Source organism: Crinia signifera, unplaced genomic scaffold, assembly GCF_055691185.1.
Source record: "Crinia signifera unplaced genomic scaffold, ASM5569118v1 HAP2_SCAFFOLD_161, whole genome shotgun sequence".
Lineage (NCBI taxonomy): Eukaryota > Metazoa > Chordata > Amphibia > Anura > Myobatrachidae > Crinia > Crinia signifera.
Window position 1 is genome coordinate 240,904 of NW_028142054.1, and position 17,172 is coordinate 258,075.

Here is a 17,172-nt window from a genome sequence, read left to right on the forward strand (position 1 = left end):
TCAGGGCTTTCCAACGAGCCCAGCCCCGTGTCTCTAGCCCCCCAGGAACCGAAGATATCGCCTGGCAAACCTGTAATGTTTTTTCCCCATAGGATAATATTGGAACCCGTCAATTCCCACCCCCACCCGGTTCTGACGGCTGCCAGTACCCGCCCTGGCATCACAGAAGCTTGTGGTTGATTTCATTAAATTCCAAATCGCCGGGCCCTTAATATGATACCAGGCTGGTCCAAATCGGTCAATCGGTTCCAGAGATATTGCGTGTAAACCGATTTTTTTATTTTTGAAATGTAATTTCATGGCTGTTCATGTTCTTTGAGGGCAGATTACTCTGGAACCAAACGTTCCCGTTTCACTGGACCAAAATCATTCAAAGCCCACTCAAAAGTTCTTCAATATAATACTTGTCTCATGTAAATGGGTCAGTTGGTTCCGAAGATATAGCCAGTTAAATGAGATAACTGGTTAAAGGTGGGAGGGGTGGTTTTCTCTCCCCCTCACACCAGAAAATGCAGGGACTAGGCTGGTGTAAAAGGGGCCAACCTGGGAATGCATTTTCTGGTGTGAAAGGGGTATTATTTCAAATAGCCGGGACCTGCAGTGCTCTGAATACAGCCAGGCTCTGCCACTGTCAGTGGCTATCACTTCTGCTGTCCCCCATTTACCACGAGCATGTATTCCCCCTTGGCAATGAGCATGTAATCCCACATGGCAACTAGCATGGAACCTCTGGCAATGAGCATGGAACCCTTGGCAATGAGCATGTAGAGAAGCAGCACTTATGTAGCATAATTTTTAATAGGCATTATGGTGTTTGGCATAACACATAATGGACATAATGGCGTGTAACTTAACGTGTAATGGACATTATGGTGTAAATGTTTAATGCGAGCCTTTGGTGGACAATGTCCCTGTTTATGAAGTGTATTGTGAATTTTGGCTTAATCTGTGTGGCATTATGTGAATTCTGGCTCAATCCATGTGGCATTATGTGAATTTTGGCTCAATCCGTGTGGCATTATGTGAATTTTAGCTCAATCCATGTGGCATTATGGGAATTTTGGCTCAATCCGTGTGGCATTATGTGAATTTTTTCCCAATCCGTGAGGCATTATGTGAATTTTGGCTCAATCCGTGTGGCATTATGTGAATTTTGTCTCAATCCATGTGGCATTATGTGAATTTTGGCTCAATCCTTATGGCATTTTATGCATTTGGCTCAATCCGTGTGGCATTATGTGAATTTTGACACAATCCGTTTGGCATTATGTGAATTTTGGCTCAATCTGTGTGTGTTATTGTGTAAATTTTGGCTCAATCCATGTGGCATTATGGGGATTTTGACACAATCCATGTGGCATTATTTGAATTTTGGCTCAATCCATGTGGCATTATGTCAATTTTGGCTCAATCCATGTGGCATTATGTCAATTTTGGCTCATTCCATTTGGCATCATGTGTAAGGGGCAGGTATAATGGGGTCTAGTATTTTGTAGCATAATGTGTAGAAGTTGTATATGGTGTTGTACACTACACTCAAGGACACGCCCCCTGTTGAGTGGCCACGCCCCATTTTCCGGAGCGCACAACTACATCCTTCACTTTTGTCGCCATGGTGGGCCTGCGTACTTTAAATGCCAGGGCCTATTTTTAACTCCATTCCCACCCTCTCCTGCCGCTCTCTTAGCATGTACACTGGCACCACTAACACCGCCCCTCCCCCACCCAAACCCTTTTTTATCATGGTGCCCCCCCTGTCATTTTGTCCTGGATCCGCCCCTGCACACATTCCAGGGTTAATTTTGTTGGAAGCCAATTAACCTACCAGTATATTTTTGGATTGTGGGAGGAAACTGGAGTACCAGGAGGAAACCCACGCAAGTATGGGGAGAATATACAAACTCCACACAGTTAGAGCCATGGTGGGAATCGAACCCATTACCTCAGTGCTGTGAGGCAGTAATGCTAACCATTACACCATCCGTACTGCTCCATGTGGAGTTAGACACGCCCTTTGGGCACTGTGTGACACGCCCCTTACAAAGGCGCTTGGCGCATCCTACTGTAATTTTCCTGACTGTAGTTTTCAATTGGAGGGAAGTATGTTGTAACCACAAAGAAAAGTGATCTACATCAGATTCATAGACTTGTTAATAGTACCCCTTTTATACCAAAAACGCCAGGTCGCATCTGGGTTTTTGATCCCTGCTTCAAGCCGGGTGTGACCCTGCGTTTGCACCCTTTTACACCACTGTCGCATCCCCCCTGCCGCTTGGAGATTATGTCATCTCCGATCGCCGCCGCCAGGACCCGGAATGCTGCGCTGGGGGCAAGCCCAGCACTAAGGTAATCTGCTGGGCTGCCCCTAGCCCCCGTCCACCCCTTGTCCGGGAGGTGAATGGATGCCGCTCACAGGCATCCATTCACCTCCTCTGCTACTGCTGTTTGCAGGGTATAGCAGACAGCAGTGCAGGCTGCCTGTGACCCCCCCCCCCCCCCAACCTGCGGACACTGCACCGCGCCCCCCCCCGGGGTGGCCCTTTGGGACCGCACCCGACTCGGCTGAAATGATGCGGAGGGGTTACAATGCCTTTTGTTATATTTATTGTGGCACAAACACTCTGGGAAACTGTATATAGGAAAGTAGTGTATGGCGGCGGATGCTGGGAGTAGTAGTATAAGAACTGATAGTGTTAGCAATATGGTCGTATCGTTCATTAGACCCCACCTACTGTATGTGACTGCCAAAACTGGCTTACGCTCTAGAGCAGGCATGTACAACCTGCGGCCTTCTAGCTCCTGTGAAACTACACATCCCAGCATGCCTTGCCATAGTTTTAGCACTCGCTAATAGCAAAACTATGGCAAGGCATGATGGGACTTGTAGTTTCGCAACAGCCGGAGGGCCGCAGGTTGGACATGACTGCCCTAGAACAGTGGTTCCCAACCCTGGTCCTCAAGTACCCCCAACAGTGCACATTTTCCAGGTCTCCACACAGAATCACAAGTGATATAATTAGCTCCACCTGTGGATCTTTTAAAATGTGTCTGAATAATGAGTGCACCTGCTGGGTGACCTGGAAAACGTGCACTGTTGGGGGTACTTGAGGACCACGGTTGGGAACCACTGCCCTAGAATGTCATGTGCATGATCTAGGGATCCATCGTCTTGGACAGAGATAAAAGAAGAAGATTAAGAAGCATTTAGAGCAGTTTATGTTGTTTTACAGCTGCGCTAGCATAATGCCGGGAGATGATTGCTTGGTTCTTTGTCAATATCCTCTCTGGGAGAAGCAACCGCAGGCCGCTTTCAGGGGGTGTGGCGGAACAGACTCAACATTAGACCCCGCCCCCAGCCAACTTATACTGTAATTTGGCTTCTAATTGTGGTTTTACCTAACATTTACTGACTACCGGTACTCTGACAAGGGAGCGAGCGCAAAGAAGCCCCGTGCAGGTTCGGTGGCTCATCGGGCATTTAGCAGTCGGGATTCCAATGTCGGTATAGTGACTGTCGGGGGGCATCCGGCTCTTGTTATCATCTTTGTGCTTAATTCAATCTTATCCTCATGTATGTAACCCGAGAATGGGAGGTTTATCAGCTGCATCATTATTTCTCTTTCCTCCACTAGGTGACACTGGAGAGTTACAGTGGGGAATAGAAGGGCGACCACAGGGAGCTTGGGCACTTTAGAATAAATTAACAGTGACTAACTCCTCCCCTTCTACTTCCTCTCCTAGGCAGTCTTAGCATGTGCCCTGCGGGAGCTGGGCGCATTGTTAGCTCACTCTTGGGCTTTTCTAATTTTTTCTTTATTTTTCCGGATTTTTAAGATCTACACAGGCAGATAGTCCCTGTCCCTATCTGCCTGCGACGAGGGCGCTGTTGAGGGACCGGTTGCAGCTGCTTGCAGCTTGCCTCCGGAACCTGGCTGACAGAACCACCGTTCCGGGGTCCCCGGCACCGCTGCATGCAGCGCGCCTCGCGGACCGAAAGCCTCGGCGCGTACAGCAGCTACAGGGGTAAGTATGCCCCCGGGTCCCTGTTAGCAGGGAACCAGGTGGGATTGCTCTAAAAGCGCGTCTCAGTACTTTGAGAGTACAGCGCGGCTCAGTTCTGTGAGAGTACAGCGCGGTCAGACAGGCAGGTAGCACCCTGCCCTACCTGCCTGCAAGGGGACCACAGTAACAGAGAATCCGGTCGCCGCTGCATGCAGCGTGCCTCGCGGACTTCCTTCAGCCACAAGCATGGCAGGGATACGTATACCCTGGCTCCCCACTAGCGGGGTAGCCAGGTAGATGCATTGGCGGTTTATCCAGCTGCAACTATAGCATAATAATAGAGGCCCTTATTCTGATCGGTGCGGAAATTCCCGCATGCGGACGGACCGCCGATGTTGATCGTCTGCGCATGTGCAGAGGTCACTCTGCGCATGTGCAGGCGATTTCGCCGCACGGATTCTTTATACGCCGCACAGGGGGCGTAGAGGGGCGTGAGGGGCTACTTAGCCTCATTACCCTATGCATACGCCCCCCGTTTCATGGGCGTTCCCATGCAAACGCGGGGCGTATGCATGGTAATGAGGCCGTGACGCGTGGGTACGGGGCGGGCATCTGACATCGCCGGATGTCAGCTGCCCGCCCCCATACATGATTTCACACGGACAAGTGTCCGTGTGGTCTTGTGTTGCGGGACCTGGTGGAGCGTGCGGCCCTGCATTCGATGTTCGGCGACCATCGAATGCAGGGGCTGCTCCCAAGACGGAGGAGGCGTATCCCCGTCCAATTTCATGCGGATCGCCACATATCCGCATACGGACGGCAGGTGGCGATCCGTATGGAAGGCGGGGATTCGCCTGCACGGTTGCGGCCGCATATTCTGATCGGGCCGCACCGATCAGAATAAGGGCCAGAGTACAGTATTTTATTTTCTTTGTATACTCTATTATTATGCTATAGTTGCAGCTGGATACCAGCATTAAGATCTCCAAGGGATCCATTTGCACACTTTTGTACAGTTTGTCAGTAAGACCGCTATCCGGAGTGAAAACTTACATTCACTATCCATTTACCTAAGGGTATGTACATTCTCAGTATTGAAAATGTAACTACTTAATTGTGTATATACTAAATTAGTAATATGGCCTTTCTCCACCACCTAGAAAGTTACCCCTGAGGAAGTCATTTTTTTTGACGAAACGCCTTGGGAGTTTTTTCCTGATTATATCGATTCGACCAACTGACTGCATACAAGCAAAAATGTTTTTACTTTGTTTTTAAATTAATTGTATTAAATACTGTTGTACAGTGACCAATCGATATATTTTCTTGATCCTTCTGGTGGTGGATCTCCATAAAATAGTGGCGCGCTCTGTCTTCTATCTTTTTTCTTCTATTCCCCACTTCCCCTGCTAACAGGGGGGACTGACAGAGTGCTGCCCAATCTACTTTATCTAGCGCATTGAAAGGGTACCCCACTCTTTGTTCTATATATATATATATATATATATATATATATATATATATATATATATATATATATATATATATATATATCTATATCCGGAAGGGCCGTCACTCTGGACTGAAGTGAGCTGAGATGTGTAGCTTGCCCCGATGCCAGCTTTCAGAGGGCAGCCACAATGAACTGCCCACAGAATACTATGACGAAATGAATGGGCACTCGAGGACTCACAAATGCTGGTGAAATCAAAAGGCCGTGTTTATTCCATAAGTGGTCTTACAGGCGTCAACGTTTCGGGGGCCGGACCCCCGTCGTCAGGACAAAATGCAGACAGGGTGAAGTACAGAATAAAGTGCAAGTGCATGGGTATTTATAAGACATGTTAACAAATAGGCGCTAACTTACCCCCTCCCTGTAGCCGTCCCCCACGAGCATCCACAGGCCGGTTTCCGGAGTACTGCGCACAGCAGTGACGTCACCACGTTCGGCGGCGTCCAGCTGACCGCGCGTCATCACGGTCGTCATCCCGCGGTGACGTGGGTGGGCTGGGAAAGAGATTGCAGCTCACATTAGCATGAATACAAGTATCGTGCTACAGAAGTCATAAAGCAACAAAGGCATCCATACATACACAAAACTTCAGAGGATGCAAGTGAATAAAAAATGCAAAAAAACAAGTGGACATGACCATATTATGACTACATAGTGACATCTAGTGGCTAAAAATGAGAAGACATATATAATAAAAAACGAACATTTAAAAAGGGTATACGTATAAAAAGATAACTGCGTGCGGCCCCGAATTGGAGCCGTACTGGGCAAAAGTCAAAGTGCATATGCTGGGTGAGGTGCAAACCCTATGGCGTGAGTGGTTTAAATGCAGGGAGAAATACTGAGTCCCTGCTGGGTATCTATAATAAGCAAAAACAGCCCTGTGTGGGGTGATGCAGCCAGCATCACTGTATGCGCATAGCACCAGAAGCCAGAAATTGCAACAACAGAATGCCAGCATCTTGTATATTATATGTTATCCTGGTGTGTCACCTGGACACCGATAAGGCTGGGGGACTGGTGTCACACAGTGGGATGACAAGTACCTTTAACAAGGGGGAGAGAAAAGGAAGAAGGAAGACATGATTGTGTGTTAGTGGACCAAAATGGTTACAAAAAATTATGTAGGCCAAGTGTGTCATTAAGGCCTTTAGGGTGTAGTGTGTCCATTTTGTAAATCCACTTGGACTCAAGCTGCAGAAGCTGTTTGGAACGGTTGCCACCCCGTATGTGTACCGGCACGTGGTCTATGATCTTATATTTGATCATTGCCATGTTATGTTTGGCCTTGGCGAAATGCCTGGTCACTGGTTGCTCCCCTGAGCCAGAATGAAGGGCTGCCCGTATGGCACAATCGGTCTTGCCGATGTAATGTATTCCACATGGACAATAAATGATGTAGATAACAAATTTAGTCGTGCACGTGAGGGGCCATCTGATTTAAAAAAAATTTACCCGTATAGAGATGTGCAACTTCGGTGCAAGCTGTCACGAAGCTGCATGTTGTGCAGCCTAGGCACCGGTAACAGCCCATTCTGGTGGGTCTGATTTGTCTAGAAGGGGTGTCAAAATTTGTAATCTCGGTCTTGACCAATAGGTCCTTCAAGTTTGGGCCGCGCTTGTAGCTCGGCATCAGCTTGGTGTCTTTGAACACCGGTAGCTCGGGATCCGAACGCACAATTTCCCACCAGTTTTTTACTCTGCTGGTGGTTTCTCGGCTGGCAGAGCTAAAGTCATTAACCCATGGAATACATGGCTTTATGACTTTAGGTGTTGCACCTGTGATAAGAGTGGTGCGCTCACACGCCAGAGCCCTGGCCTTGGCTTTAAGTAGGCCCTGTCTGGGGTAGCCTCTGTCCTCGAACTTCTGCTGCATGATGTCCAGTTGGTGATGGGTTTCAGAGTCGGTATCAGTGATCCTGCATACTCTCAAAAACTGAGTATGGGAGACTCTCCACCGTGTTGCGTGGGTGCGAGCTGTTGTGTCTAAGTATAGTATTGCGATCTGTCGGTTTGACATACAAAGAAGTGTGTGTAAATCCCAAAAATACAAATGTGTAAAAAATAGGCGTATTTCTGCCTACGAATCCATTTTGGTACATTTCCCCCGATGTATACATAGTATATATATATACACGCTATACTGCTGTTCTGTTCTCAAAGACAACATGAAGCATATATATCACTTGTGGAGCCGATATTTATGGTACAACACGCCCCTGTAATTCTCACATTCATAGAGATCCCACAGCACATCTCCCCCATGTGTTAGAGCCTGACATCTCCGATTTACAAACATGATCATTAGCGATCAGTTTGACCATGTTATTATTGTATACAGAGATCCATATGTAACACACCCGTCCGGATCCCTGTGTTAACACCATACAATTGTCACGCTAGATGCGGTGACATCTTCTTCACATCACTTCTTAAACATTGCTCGGGCAGTAGTCCCGTGGCATCTGAAATTTACACTTCAAACTTGCACCATTTTTTAACATTGTTTTACTGTTTTAATGTAGGTTATTTATGTGCCATTTATGTGTTGTTATAGGCAGAAGCCAAACCTGGATCCTGGAGCGGAGGTTGTCATACAGAAGTGGGCGATACGGTGGGGTCACCATAGCAACCCATCTACAACAGAGGGGAGCGTGATGATGCAGTGAGGCTCCACCCACTGACATCCGCCCGCACTGGAAGCCGCACTGGACGCAACCGGGACGCTCCACGTACGGGAATGGTGAGTATGCACATGCTGTATGTATTTAAATGTTTGCTGTGTCACCCGCACGCGTTGTACACCTTGACAAAGGGGTATCCAGTCCCCGAAACGTCGGTCACCTCCAATAAACACATTGTTAAGCCCACGGAGTGCCGCTGCCTGCTTGGATAATTCCTTAGATAGATAGATACCAGAAAGAACCCCCACTGGGGGAATAAACAGCACTCACCAGTCTGTAGTTCAATGGAGGTACAACCAGGAGGTAATCCAAAGTTTATTTTCTGCAAGAGAGATCTTCTGACGTTTCGGTCCCCGCTGGTACCTTTATCAAGGCAGCCACTGTGTCAAATAGTCGCAACTTAAATCTGTGTGGGAAGGGGGATATATAGCCTTTGAGTATAAAGAAATATAAAAATATATGATACAGCCAGTACAGGATATGGCGGGTGAGCCAGTGAGAGGGACTATAGAGAGGTAGGGCAGGGGGATCAGAGGCGGTGCTGCAGCGATGCATAACCCACAACAGAGAGAGCCGGCACCGGGAAGGGTGATCCCTGGAGAGGACAAGGGCCTGTGCAGTGCTGTGAGCTGCTAACCTGTAAGGAGCGGAGGCTGCGCAGCTGTGAGACCAGGAATGGCGCCAGGAGAGCCAGGCTCCTCCAAGTCCCCTACTGCTGCCACCTGCCAGAGGGAAGGGAACCGCGCTGCCCCCACTAGCTGCCAACCACAGGAGGAGCCCCAAACCCGGAGAGAACAGAATGATGTGTGCTGCCGAGGTGTCCTACATAGTGCCTGCCTGTGGAGGAGCCGAGAGGGTGAAGACTAGAACCTCAAGGAAGAAGGTGCTGAGGGGGTAAATTACCTGGGAGCACACCCAGCCGGAGGATTCTCCTGAAGTTGCTCCGAAGAAGATAGAGGACGCAGCAAGTGGAGACCAAGGTGCGCAGGCACCGCGGAGGACACCCGCTCTCGAGGAACCAGGACTGGAGGACATGCAAAGGACCCCTAGCTGGAGACCTGTAGAAGCCCCCTCAGTGGTGCGGAGCTGCCCCTAGAGATGCCTGCCCGAAAGTAAGTTAAGAACACTATGTAACATCAAGGACAGGAGCTGCTCAGAGGACAGGTGACAGCCCAGCGGAGGAGAGGATAGAGGAGGATCCCCAGCCTGATAGGAGCCGGGGGTGGAAGCAGAGGCCGACCCAGAACAGCACAACAGGCGGAGCAGAGGACGACCCAGCACCTCCTGCTGCAGGAGCCGAGGACACGGGACACAAGGCAGACGTCAGGCTCATGGTAGATGCTGTGCGGCTGTGGTACAGGTATATGTGCGCTGTTGTGTGTTTATGCTGGGCGTTATGGGTAATAGAGGAGGTTTCTTTTTTAGGATGTCGGTATGTGGTAGACTCGCTAGTTATAGGATGTGTAGTATGCTAGGGTTTGTGGTTATAGTGGATGGGTACTTATGAGTTATCTGGGCGCCCGATTTTTTGATTGTATGCCTTAAGTTAAGGCATACAATCAGATGCGATGCGATATCGCATCGCATCGCATCGCATCGCATGCGACCATCGGATGCGATGACCCGATTTTTCCATAGGAATCAATGTTAAAATGGACTGAGTCCATTTTAACATGGAATTCAATGGGAAAAGGGGTCCTTTTCATACCCCTACTATCCAAGTGGGCATGGAGTTGGATATAAACCTGTGGCGAGCGTAGCGAGCCACCGAGCCCAAAGCGTGGCGAGCGAAGCGAGCCCGCCGAGGGGACGGTATTCTGTGTCCCCTCGCGGGGCTCGCTACGCTCGCCACGCTTCGGGCTCGGTGGCTCGCTACGCTCGCCACAGGTTTATATCCAACTCCATGCCCACTTGGATAGTAGGGGTATGAAAAGGACCCCTTTTCCCATTGAATTCCATGTTAAAATGGACTCAGTCCATTTTAACATTGATTCCTATGGAAAAATCGGGTCATCGCATCGCATCGCATCCGATGGTCGCATGCGATGCGATGTGCCCGATCCGACCCGATTTAGAAATCGGGCGCCCAGTTAACTTACAAGTACCGTGGATGTATTTGTGTATGCAGGGCACCATTTGCGGATGTACTAAAAGGATGATCACAAAAAGGGATGATCGGGATGATTGCCTGCAGTTCCTATTCGCACCACTAGATGTCACAATTTTTTTTACTTCAACTGAGAATTTGTATGTTGGACACTGGTTGTGTATCCTGGACAGTCGGTAGAATAGGTAATCAGCGCTCAGTATCATTCTGTGGAGTTTTCGTAGCTTCTTAAAAGAAGCTGTAAGCGCTGCACAGGGAGGCCAGGCAGCGTCTCCCCTGTGCACAGTGAGCTGACAGGACGCGCTTCTGTCAGCTCCTGCTGTGCTAGCAGTGTGAGGATTCACTAATGAGAATCCTCACACTGTGCCTACCTAGCTAGTGTAAAAGTTAATAAAATAATAAAAACCCTAACTAACTCTACTCCTTCGGCTGCTCCGGCAGCCCTTTAGAATAGCACCCACTCCAGTGGGCACCTAACACAAACTGAGGAGTCTGGGATGCAGTAGGGGAGGAGCCTACCCTCCAAAAGCTTTAGGATAGGTGCCTGGCTCCTGCGGACCCTCCTACATCCCAATGTGAAGCTGTGTCACCAGGACCATTGAAAGAGAAAAGTATGTGCTGCACATACTTTTTGTACTTGCTTTTCATCGCATTGTATGCACAACGCATGTACAAGGATGAATGCGATGCGTGCTATTTAAGCTCAAAATGCACGCCCGCATCGAGACGTGTATGGGCACCTTAAGTCAGAGAGAACCTGAGAATTCTGACTGGGAAGTGCAATTAACAGGTCAGATGTGGACTGCTGCTTTGAAGTTGGATATCTCCATTTCCCCAGGGCCGATTTTAAAAATTCTGGTATCCCTGAAAAAAGGGGATCCTCAGCTATCAGAGTATGGCCCTTATACACCTGGAGCCCCAGAGCAAGTGCCCATTAAGCCCATACGAAAAGACCGCCCTGGTCCCGGTTCGCTGACGTCATCCGGGGGCGATTATGCTGTGTACACACGGGGGCGATAGGGGCTGAAATAGCTGGGAATATGGTTGCTGAGCGACCATATTGCCAGTGATTGGAGTGTGCACCAGCGATAAATCGCCGGGTGCGCGCTCCCGTTTTCACAAAACGGGACACTGGGCAATATGATTGCTGATATGATTGCTAGCAATATATTGCCAGCGATCATATTGCCCCGTGTGTACGCACCTTTATTCCTAACAATTTTGCTGCACCCGTCATCTTGAAACGTGCACATGTCCCTTTGTTGATGAATTTACAAGACTGCCTAATTAGAGCAATAATTGATATTTGCGTGGAGATTAATAACAGTATTACAGACACACATGCTATGACCGATAACACACACGTAACAGACTTATTTTAATTTTTTTTCTAATGCACTTTATTTCACATTTATCACTTTTCACTTATGTTTTTAATATTTCGCTGTCCTTAATAAATGATTCAATAAACATCATGTTTTAGCCAATTCTCTGTTTCTTGGGTCACTTTATTAATGTACCTATAACATTAATCAGAACATTAATATATGCTAACCTAGATTGCCCCTTGTAGGAATACTTTATCTTTCTTTGCTTCCAAGTCTAATACATATTCCTGGGTGCGCCTCCCCCATTACCAATTGATACTTAATATAGTAATGCAGGGGTGAGATAGCTATACCAATTACAGGCCGTTCGGATTGATAGCCTCTATCTATTAACCTGTATCAGCGATATCAGATGGTCGACAGTCATCAGGTCGACATACTGCAAAGTCGACATGGGTCTAGGTCGACAGGTCATTAGGTCAACATGGTCTAGGTCGACTGGGTTTTTCACTGGATTTTTGGGGGGTTTTTTGAGCCGACATGTGCCGACAGGCGGAATTTCATGCCCTACCATCCACTAGGGCAGGCGTTCCCAACCACGGTCCTCAAGGCACACCAACAGTGCAGGTTTTAGTGATATCCAGGCTTCAGCACAGATGGATTAATCCAAATCACAGGTACTAATTAAGACACCTGTGCTCAAGCCTGGATATCATTAAAACCTGTACTGTTGGTGTGCCTTGAGGACCGTGGTTGGGAACGCCTGCACTAGGGTGTGGTGGGAGAATAACATAGAGTGCCAAGCACAGCCAGACATGCGAGGGGATGCGGTGCACTTAATCCTGTGTCCATGTTGACTGTGTCGGCATTCGGGTAAAAAAAAAAGTACAAAACCCTATGTTGAGCTAGACCATTTTGACCTAATGCTTTTTTTGGACCAAATGACCTGTTGACCTTGACCCATGTCGACCTTGCAGTATGTTGACCTAATGACTGTCGACAATCTTTAGGTCGACCATATGATCGGCTGAAATGATGCGGAGGGGTTACAATGCCTTTTGTTATATTTATTGTGGCACAAACACTCTGGGAAACTGTATATAGGAAAGTAGTGTATGGCGGCGGATGCTGGGAGTAGTAGTATAAGAACTGATAGTGTTAGCAATATGGTCGTATCGTTCATTAGACCCCACCTACTGTATGTGACTGCCAAAACTGGCTTACGCTCTAGAGCAGGCATGTACAACCTGCGGCCTTCTAGCTCCTGTGAAACTACACATCCCAGCATGTCGCTGAAACAGACACGGCCATTTTCATTGGCAATTGGAATCATTATATAAGGCTTGCTAATGTAATTTAGCAGAGAATTTCACCAACCAATTTTTTTTTTATTTTTTTTTTTGACAGCTGTATCCACCCAGAAAGCTACCAGCTCTCCTTAAACAGAACATTATTCCTGGTTAAAGTACCAACATCGGAGTGTACAAATTGGTTGTTTTTATTCTTGTGCCCTGCCAATTGCAGGGAGAAGGTAATAAACAATGGTAGCCTGGGTGATGCTCACACAAAAAGAACGATTTTGCTTAAACCATCCTGATTCTTAAAATGTCTGTAATTTTTTTAAATAGTCCAGACACCCAGTCGTTTGGCTATGTGCTTTGTACCAAACAGTACTCACACAGGTACCAGCTCTGTATGTGTACCCAGTACAGATACAAGCCTTGTACTTTGGTGTACCCAACTTGGCCTCCGAGTGAGGCAGAGACCTGTGTCACATGTAACCTCAGCATAGCATGTGACACAACACAGTAACAGCACAACAAGAGCTGTAGGCTTTCCTCTGTATGTGTACACTGTAGCCTGTCCTCAGAGTAAGGCAGTGACCTATGTGTTACTTGTAATCTCAGCATAACATGTGGTACAACACTAACAGCAGAGCAAGAGCTGTGGACACTAACAGCACAGCAAGAGCTGTGGCTGCTGCTGCCCTTGGTATGTGTACACTGTATCTGTAGTACACTGTAGCCTGGCCTCAGAGGAAGGCAGTGGCCTCTGTGTCACCTGTAATGGCAGCCGAGCATGTGTACTGACAGCCCAGCAAGAGATGTGGCTGCTGCTGCTGCCCTCAGTATGTGTACACTGTATCTGTACACTGTAGCCTGGCCTCAGAGTAAGGCAGTGACCTCTGTGTCACCTGTAATGGCAGCATAGCATGTGTACTGACAGCACTGCAAGAGTCTGTGCACTGTATCTTACAATGTAACAAAACTGCAAGAGCTGAAGCTGCCCTTGTCCTCTGTATGACCCTGCTGTCTGCAAACTCTTCCCCTAAATCTGCATGTCCACTCTGACTCTGTAATAATGCTAGGGACACCATCTCTTTATGTAAGAAATGAGGGGTACAAGGCAAAGAGACACTTGTAAGGCTTGCAAGCAGAGGCTACATAAAAATCTCCCCTTGTGGCCTCTGAGGACAAAGGGGACATCACCTCAGTGATCTGAGGAGGCCAGACAGGGCTATCCCTATGGGATGATAACCCAGGGTTAGATGCTGTCTATCACAGTGTTCTCAGATAACAGTGTAAACTGAGTTGTACCTTTCATGCAGGTTACTCTCTGCAGAGCTCTGGAGATTTCACCTGCCAATATACAGTATATACGTATACACTACACACACACACAGAGAGAGAGAGAGAGAGAGAGAGAGAGAGAGTAGGTATAGGTAACCAGAGATAGAATCACTGGACAGGAGAGACAGTATAAGGAGATGAGCTGCCACAGGCCATAAACACCATGGTATATAACACAGGGGTGCTATGACCTAATTTACATACAGCCCAATACTGTCCTACCATGCTCTAAACCCCACTGTCTGATATCCCCGAACTTGGGGGAGCAGCTGCAGCCATAGATGCAGTTACTGGGAGACTAGGACATGCTGGAGCACAGGACTCCCTAGCACATACTTGCCTACTTTCGGAAACTGGTTTCAGGGAGATTCTATACCTCACACGTTGTGCATGGTTAAAACCAGGACCTGCCACGCCAGAGGCGTGGCTACTCCGGGATGGGGGTGGGGCTACAAAGAAGGTGGGTGTGGTCTCCAGTAAAGTTGGCATGGCCAAGTGCAGTGACACCCATTTTATTCATTTTTTTCCCTGGTGGCTGGCCACTAGCAGGCTTTGCTGGCCTGGGTGGTTCTTGTGCGGACTACGGGCAGCGGTGCTTGGCAGGCCTCTTAGGCATGCTTGTGCCAGGCTCCGCTGTGCTGTCCAGATTTTTAGATGGGGATTGATTATTCTGGGGGTATTGGGAGGGCTATGCGGGGCATTGGGGGGACTGGCGGCTAAAAGGTGAGCCTCCTGCCAGCTACCAGCCTACACATAACACACGCGCACACACAAATACAGACAGACACAGGACAGTGTTCTCCTATACACAAACACACAATGCCAGTGTACTCACACACACACACTAACAGGGATCAGTACCTAACTATATACACACACATACAGGGGTCACTACCAGCCTACACACATACAGGGGTCACTACCAGCCTACACACACACACACACACACACACACACACACACACAGGGGTCACTGCCAGCCTACACACACACATATATACACACACAGGGGTCACTACCAGGCTACACACACACAGGGGTCACTACCAGCCTACACACACACACACACACGGGTTGCTGCCAGCCTACACACACACATACATACACACAGGGGTCACTGCCTGCCTACACACACATTGGCCACTACCAGCCTACACACACACACACACACATGGGCCACTACCAGCCTACACACACACACACACACACACACAGGGGCCACTACCAGCCCACACACACAGGGGCCACTACCAGCCCACACACTCACACACACTCACAGTGGCCACTACCAGCCTACACACACACACACACACACACACACACTCACAGTGGCCACTACCAGCCTACACACACACACACACACAGTGGCCACTACCAGCCTACACACACACACACACACAGCGGCCACTACCAGCCTACACACACTCACAGGGGCCACTACCAGCCTACACACACACACACACACACACACACACACACACACAGGGGTCACTGCCAGCTCTTATAGATACACCCAGGTCACCTACAGTACACACATATTGGTGTCAGTGGCAAGCTACAGTATATAAACACAAAACAAACACAGAGCTGCCTGCACACACACACAGGGGCCACTATAGGGTTACCACCTTTTTGTTGAGAGATTCCCGGACATTGGCCCACCCCCTTGACACACCCACTGCCCCGCCCATGTCCCGCCCCCAGCTCCACCCTTTTACCCCCTTATGTTGAATTTTTTTAACCTTTGCTTCAATTTCATTCTTGATTTTGCATACCATAATGACAGTTACATGTTACACATCATACACAGTAATACCCATTACACGTTATGCCCCACACCGTGATGCCCAAAATTTTTACAAAAGGAGGAACAATACAGATAATGCGCGCCGTAGGCGCGCGCCAAAAATTTTCAACATAATGCCGATTACACGTCACACACCCATTACATAGCATACAAAATGCCATAGTATGCCACATGCCATAATGCCCATTACACGTTATGCCACACAGCTTGATGCCCATTACATGTTACGCCATACACCACAATGCCCATTACACGATATGCTAGGATGAAAAGGTATTTTGTAAAGTCGGAACAACACAGACAGTGCGCGCCGTAGGCGCGCGTCAAAAATTTTCAACATAATGCCGATTACACGTGAGCCCTGGGAGGGGGGTCTGGCGTCCCAGTTGCCCCAATATAGGAGTCGGTACCTTAATGCTCTCTCACACGGTTTGCTGGGGCTGGACTCGATCCCTTGGAACATGATCAGTCCCCGTCTGCATCCAGGTGCTGAGCTGCCAGTGGTCCTGCACGCCAGCACTATAGACCACCTGCTATACAAGGTGCAACTTCTAGGCAGACGGTATTGCGATAGAGCGCTTCCAGGGAGCGCTCTCACTTGCCGGCTGTGCGGGGGGAGACTGTGGGTGGGCTGATCGTTTGACCCGACGTGCCGATAGGCGGTATTTCACGCCCTACCATCCACTAGGACGTGGTGGGAGAATAAAATAGTGTGCCCGAAGCATAGCGAGCGGTGCGAGGAGCTGCGGTTGACTTTCAACTGTGTCCATGTCGACTGTGTCGACATTCGGGTAAAAAACCAAACCAGTGGAAAACCCATGTCGACCTGTCGACCGAAAGACATGTTGACTGTTTCACCTGTCTACATTCTATATGTCGGCATTTTTTGCCTGGTCGGGATTTTAAATGTCGGTGTTTTTACCTTGTCTGGATTTTGACCATGTCGGTATTTTGACCTTCGGTCAATAGCTGTCGGTATTTTGACCATCTGGATTTCATACCGAATTAATTTGTAGATATTCTAACACGAATGAAGTTAGTTTATGGGCGGTACCTTCTTCCTTTAAAATATACAAAACCTTCTCTGCTTGAGGACATCAA

At 48.4% G+C, this 17,172-nt stretch overlaps 1 long non-coding RNA gene across 4 annotated transcripts in view; it reads right to left on the reverse strand.

Annotated features, from left to right (window-relative positions):
- LOC146053366 (uncharacterized) overlaps nt 1-17,172 on the reverse strand; it is a 187,446-nt gene that overhangs the window by 148,131 nt on the left and 22,143 nt on the right. The window lies entirely within an intron of this gene.